The sequence below is a fragment of the Dinoponera quadriceps genome, unplaced genomic scaffold, assembly GCF_001313825.1.
Source record: "Dinoponera quadriceps isolate SergipeBrazil2010 unplaced genomic scaffold, ASM131382v1 scaffold2217, whole genome shotgun sequence".
NCBI lineage: Eukaryota > Metazoa > Arthropoda > Insecta > Hymenoptera > Formicidae > Dinoponera > Dinoponera quadriceps.
The window spans coordinates 85,169-91,629 of NW_014556255.1; the positions used below are offsets into that span (position 1 = coordinate 85,169).

Genomic DNA, 6,461 nt, shown 5'->3' on the forward strand with positions numbered 1-6,461 from the left:
GTGTGCGCAACGTAAACAGATTTCTCGCGGCGAACGGACGCGGCAGCGTCATTCGTGTCTCCGATCGAAAGTGATTTTCCACGCACTACATATTTTCTTGTTCAATTTTATTTTCTCCCGGCGCACGCTATTTCACTGTTCGCTGAATGGACGCAGCGATTACTGGCGGCGCAAAGTGCACCGCGGTATACATTACGTACCCGAGGGATCTCTGGTTAGACTCGCGCAGCACTTTCACTGCGCGAGCACAGACTTTCCTGTCTGTCGGATGCTTTGATAATAATAACAGCGAATTTATTACTATTTGTGTAAATTAATTCGGTGCCTATGTTACATCAACATCAAGATTTACTTATCACTGGAAGGTGTACAATTTTAGTTATCGAAATAATTTCCGTTATTACCAATAACTCCACGCTACCTACTAGGCAACTGTCGAATTCTATCGCGATTGAAACTTGGCGATTTTTAATGAATAAAGTCGCCGATAAATTTCCAAATGTCTCCTATTGTTTTAAAATGCGTGCGTAATATGAAATAATGTTGCAACGATCGAAACAGGTAAGAATCTGAAGAGGCAAGGTTTGAAGAAAAAGCCCAGTGCAGTACAACTTCTGCCTGTACAAAAGAGCCTATATTAAAAATAGCGTCTTTTATTCCTTTTGCATCGAATTAATTTACATACCTGACAGATTTCCCCGTTTTTGTCGCGCTGAATCGGGAAATTGGCTCACGCGCATCCCTTGAGGCTACCGAGATCATTTGTTCCGCGGACCGGCCGAAGGATCCTTGAAATCACAGATCACTGGAGGCGCCTTCTAACGAATCCGCGAACCTTGAGAGATTTTCAATATTCCCGCTCGCGGATATCGCGAGCCGCACGCTGTGCGCGGCGTGCACAGCGAGACCGCTAAATCAATTTTCACACGTATGGTGATAGACGGTGTGCGCGCGTTCTATTAAAAGACCGTCCGTTATAAAAATACCGGAGCATCGGTTAGTCAATCGTGACTCGCCAGACGTCTAATTTCGTTTAACATACTATTGAACGGAACACCTTCGATCATGCTCTCGCATACGCGAATTTTTTTTACGATCTCTTGACGTCAATCGGCTCACAGGGGAGCATCACTGAATGAGGGCCGATCTTTCGTGCGGCTATAATTATCGGCGACCGACGTTACCGCAGATAAGCAGATTCACGCGATCTTTTTTTGGCTTCCAACGCCTTTCGGGCGTGCTGACGACGCAAACGGGAATATTAGATTGTTCTCGTAACTCATTAAAACCTGGCAGAGGGGAAGAGACAGAGAGAAAGACGAGGTAGATGAAGAGAAAAATGTGTTGGAAAATAAATATGCACTTCTGCGAAACTGATTAATAATGTTAAACATTGTACACTTTGATAAAACATACTAATGGAAAATAAATGACTTGTGCTTGATAAATTTTAAATTATTATCGCAGGAAAAAAATATTGTTGCCGCAGCTAATCGTGGTGTTTAGCTGAAAACGTTTAGCTGAGAACGTAAAGTTTTACTTGCAGCAGCGAATTTTTCTCGTTTAGCTACAGCAGCTAAACGTTTTCAATCAAACCATGATTAGCTTTTTTCCGTGATCTCGATCGCGTTGGCGATATATACAAAAAATTGTATGTATTGAGTGTGTAAATATTTAAATAGCAACGCAAGCTTGTTCAAGGGTTAATCAATGCTTTCGGAATTAGCGACTCGATTGTTGCATTCGACGCGCGAAAAGGTTACATCGCTGATGATGACATCAGCCGGTTGCAAATGGACACCATGTACAGGTTCCGTGAATCATCATGTACCTTCCTTAACCGTAAACGTCAGCATGCATTATGGAGTCATTAAACCTCGCAATTGACTTGTATAGAAAATACCCTACACACCTCTCTTTCTCTTTCCTCCTCCTCCTCCTTCACCTTCGTCCTTGCCCACTTTAATTTTTCACGAGTCAGTGAATATGTAAGCGTCCCGCACGCGAGCGAACGCGAGAGCAAATTAATCATTTTCAAATTATAGAACAAGCAACGAATGAAGAAATTGATAAATAAATTTATGGCCACAATTATATTATTGATAGCGTGTCGCGCCGATATCTCATGGCTAGCCACGTGAGATCTCGGGGTAAAAAAATTCTTTTTTTCAATCACGGCGATAGCTTGCGAACACGCCACGAGTCCAGATCGTTATATCGACCAACGAACGTCGATATTCCCGTTCTGCGGATGCAAATTTTCCCTCCAAGTGCAATCAAGTATCGCTTTAATCAACCAGACATTTAGATTTTTAGCTGAACGATTCGCGAACGAGCCGAAAGGCGACTCTCTTCCGCGAATTCGCCATTAATACGCGCGTACGAAGCGCGTTCGGTCTCCTCTATTTCGCGTTTCCACTCGGCATCACGCGTTCGTTATTTTTGAGCTCCAGCCGCGTTCGAGCATCACGGTCCTTCCGTAAGTTTTCGATCACGATGTAAAGCCGAGATGCGCGCGTTGCAACCGCTCTCTACAGTTATAACGGCTGTAATCCGGTACCGAAATAAACCGCGAAAATTCTGCCCCGCCGACAACGAAAGCGGCGAGCGCGGCCATTGCGAGAGGCAAAGGTCGCCGCGCGCGACGGCATACGAACGAATTACGTAAGTTAGCAGAAATTCAAACTTTCTAAACGCGCGCGCCGACACACGATCGCGATCCACGCGCCACCAGAGATGCGATCTTGATCCCGTTCGATTCGACCGCACGAGCGGCAACGATCGGTGACGACGATAAAACTGTCTAAACGATTTATGGATTGCATCGTTATAACAGTATAAAAAAAAACGAGTGCTTGGAAGTGTCGGTCAAAAAAAAAACCAATCAATTCATAAAATTATAAACAGGTCTGTAAGATCACGTCATAAGATGATAACGCGAAATAAATCAACCCGCGTAGAAAATTAGGATCTGATTGGAATCTATTCCGATTTCACAAAAAAAAAAACTACGGATTCTGATTGGGAAATTTGTGAAACTTCAGATTAGAACGTAATGTTTCAAAAGTGCGATTCTAAGTGGGAAACCTAGACAGATTCCGTTTGCTCGGCCTAATGTTTTCCTAAAGTTATCTTATAATTGGGATTCCTAATTGGTATCGCAATATGTTACATTTATTTGAGGTAAGTTCGGGTAATCTGATCAGAATCTATGCTTTATTTGGAAATATTTGCGAAATTTTCATACGACAAAAATTAGTCCCTTAAATATTGAAATATATACTTACAAACGTTTAGGTCACTATTAGGACCATTATCAGTGTTTTTGTTTTGAAAGTTTCCTAAGTACGTTTTCCAACATGAAAGAGTTCTGTACACATTAGCGTTACATATTGCGTCGTCTACAACTTTTTTGTATATCGTAAGATGGCATTGTTAATAGTTCAAATGGTGGTCGAAATGTTTGCAAATATATACTTCAATATTCAATGGACTAATCTTTGATTTATTTCGTACTATCATCTTACAACATGGTCTTATAGGTGTATATCTAATTTCACTTTTATTGATCAGTTGAATCTAAAAACTTATTTTATTTCCAATTGAAAAAGAAATAAATAACGGGCCGAGAAGAGTAGTTTTTTTTTTATGTCTAAAGAATGTCATCCGGAAGATATTTACTGAATGAATCGCATCTCTAGTCTATCTAATTTTATAATTCCAGCTAAATATATTTATTGAATGCAACGTGTTTATTCTGAGATTTATGACGCAAGCTAACAGAACAATTCGACGGAACTCATTAACTTCGCGACTTCCCGATACGAGAGCGATACAATCGCAAGGATTTGTCGCCCACTTGTCCCGCCGATTTCGATCGCGATCAAGATAGCGATCTTTGATTTCTCGGTCTATAGATGTAGATCTAGAACGCCTCTCTCGCTTCGAGACGGCTCGCTCGCTTCAACGCGGAGATCGAAGAACGCCTCGTCGAAAATAACGACGTTACGCGATGTTGCTCGACGCAACCAACGGTACCCGTTCAACCAACGGAACCTTCCGCCTTTTATTTTCGCGTCGAGAGAGAGAGAGAGAGAGAGAGGCGATGGAGAAACGTCGATCGGTTCGTTGCACGAGCGCGCCGGCGACTTACAATGAGACTGATCGCACGAACGATAACGCTCGGCGGACAGTTTACCTATGCAAGAACAATTTGTGCGAAAAATTGCACGAGGAAAGTTGGAGAGCGTGTTATCACGCTCCATTCAAGCCTTGTCACGCGCGAGAGACGATCCGATGGTTAGAGATTATCATTAAGGGATCACGCGCGTTTCAAACCTTTGCACCCGGTCATCTCGTCGCGCATGTTCATTGCGTGGCCGTTTATCCGGCAATTCATCGTGTCGATTGCGATGTAATCATCGGTCAATAATTATTTGTCTCGAATCGCTGAATCTCACGACCTAGATCGCGACATTCACTTTGTAAAGTTGCATTAACATATTTAAATGCGAGAGAGAGAGAGAGAGAGAGAGAGGAAGGGAGGGAAAGAGAGAGAGAGAGACAAGCGTACTTCGCGAGATCGGATTAACATTTCGAAATGACGCCGAGGTAACGACTCAACATGGTCGATACATGGACTCGACGTATCGTGAAAGCTCCTCCGACGAAATTCCCGATGTAACGGGACTTCTCGCTACGTACGAGACAACCTCCGTTCTCCGGTAAACTCCGTCGAGATACGTCGTCGAAAATAACATCGCCCGCGTTTGCACAGCTAATCTGTCGTCTACGAAGAAATTCGCACCTTCTCGTTTTCCGTAATGGCGCGCATAACGGACGGTCACCGGTTGCGCGCTGAAATCTTTCCGTAACAAAAAAGAAACACGCGTCCAGACTCGCGCAGCTGACCGATGTTAAAGTCAGCGACACACGTTGCGCACACTCCCCGTCGCGTAAACTCCGAGGCTCCGAGTACGCGCGTCGAAATATCGCGACGAGGAACTGTGGATATCGGTGAACGACTTGAAGTGCACGGCGAACGACCCAACGGTGAAATTCGGAACGACGGGATTCGATTGAACGCTGGTGTTCGGTGCGGGCGGCGAGCGAGAGCGATGATTCACGCGGAATTTACCACTTCGGCGAAAGAAGCGAGAGAGAGAGAGAGAGAGAGAGAACCCGTGGGTCATTACGCCGGCCGAGTGGCAAAAGGTTAAAAGCGGATTTTTTCTGGCACAATAAACACTCACCTCAAAAATATACCCGCGTTCGGCGGCAGCCCAGCAGCGACGCTGTTGTTGCCGCCGCTGGTCTCCTCAGGCGTCGTCGACCTCCTCTCCAAGTTCAAGCCGGATTCACCGCGTGCTCCTTCCGTCGGTCAAGTTGCACGGGGAGCCCGAGCCGTCGCGACCGGCCGTTGCTCCGAATGTCAAAGCGCGTACACAACGCTCGCAGTCGATCGGTCTTCTCGCGACTACCGGCCTCCTCATGTCAGAGGGACGACGCGTTGTACCCCGTTGAGCGAATCGTTTTCCCCTCGCGATCCTTTGAGCGCCCGAGTCGCGTTCACCCACCCGCTGCCTGTGTCCCTTCACACTGCAGCGACGCCGCGACAGTAACGGTCCGCGTGTCCTCCGTAAGGATACGAACACCACGCTCATATGCGCCAACCGAAGCCCCGTAGCTGACTGAAGTGAACGTGACGCCGAGTCGGCCGAGCGAGAGATCGCGCGCCGCGATTGGCCGATGCGAACCGCCGCCTCGCCGAGCGCGCCCGATCGCCGCGCGACCGGCCACCGAAACTAGCCGAAACGCGCGTGCGGCTTCCCTGTCGCTCTTTTACCCTCTCTTTCTCTCACTCTCTCTCTCTCTCTCTCTGCGTGTTGGCTGTTTCTATCTCTGTCTTCCCTGTGCATGGGTGCCCGTATGCAACCTAGCAACGAACGCGTCGGTGGAAGAGACCCTCTGCTGTACGCTGGACCCCCTTTCGATCTTTTACGAGATCCACGTCTGGTTTTTGCCCTTTGGGGGAAAGCCCGTCGGGGAAGGACGATGTATCGTCGACGAGTATCCTCGTGTACGACTGTCTCATGGCGGAGTGGCGCAATTTGTTGCTCAAGCCAGGTGAAAGGGAAGCTCGCATTTCGGATTCGACGATTCCTAGCGACGAGAAACGCCGTATCTGCGATTGTGTGCTCCGCTGATCTCACTCGCGACAACGCGCGTCGTCGTCTCGGGGATCTCCTGCTTTGCGCGTGACCGTGATTTATTTGCCCGTGGCACGGCGACACCTCGCATCCTGGTTCGTCCGGTCCTGAATACTCGCGATGACAAAGCCGTGACGTGGCCGCTCTTCTCGCAGTGCGAATCGCAATTTGTACGTCGATACAAATTGCCGGTCACATGAGACCGACTCTGTAACTGCGGTCCGTGTTAGCCACGAAAGTTTAACGAGCGCT

General features: G+C 47.0%; 1 protein-coding gene across 4 annotated transcripts in view; it reads right to left on the reverse strand.

The window, feature by feature from the left end:
• LOC106747219 overlaps positions 1 to 5,767 on the reverse strand; it is a 34,096-nt gene extending 28,329 nt beyond the window's left edge. For all 4 annotated transcript variants that reach the window (XM_014624570.1, XM_014624562.1, XM_014624567.1 and 1 more), the window contains exon 1: positions 5,253 to 5,767. The gene's annotated coding sequence lies outside the window, so the exon portion shown is untranslated. The remainder of the gene's footprint in view (positions 1 to 5,252) is intronic.
• Between the last annotated feature and the right edge of the window lie 694 nt (positions 5,768 to 6,461).